The sequence below is a fragment of the Alligator sinensis genome, unplaced genomic scaffold (assembly GCF_000455745.1).
Source record: "Alligator sinensis unplaced genomic scaffold, ASM45574v1 scaffold1059_1, whole genome shotgun sequence".
Taxonomy (NCBI): domain Eukaryota; kingdom Metazoa; phylum Chordata; order Crocodylia; family Alligatoridae; genus Alligator; species Alligator sinensis.
Window position 1 is genome coordinate 1,262,591 of NW_005842103.1, and position 345 is coordinate 1,262,935.

General features: G+C 48.1%; 1 protein-coding gene across 1 annotated transcript in view; it reads left to right on the forward strand.

Moving 5' to 3' along the window:
* Positions 1–345, forward strand: part of LOC102367947 (UAP56-interacting factor-like) — a 13,266-nt gene that overhangs the window by 6,306 nt on the left and 6,615 nt on the right. The gene's annotated exons all lie outside the window — the stretch shown is intronic.

The window sequence follows — 345 nt, forward strand, 5'->3', positions numbered from 1 at the left end:
TAAATGTGGTGTGTCTGTGTACCACGCATTGGTTCAGAACAGCAGCAACAAAAGCTCTGTTCCTGGATGCAGAATGTATGCAAAGTTTTATATACCTATAAAAGGGCATTGCCCCCTTTTCATCCATAAAATCACATCTGGGCTCTCTCAGCCAATCCCAGACCTTTACAGATTTGTCCTCTGGTGCTTGCACTGATGTGCGTGCCTGCACCCAGGAGGCATTTGCATCTCCAAGCTGTTTCATAGTAGCATGGGGATACGAGCTCTGGCACGAGGGTGGAAGGCTTCCTCGTGCCAGGCTTGTTGGGGAGGTGTTTATGATAAGTCAGAACTGCGTCACTCTTT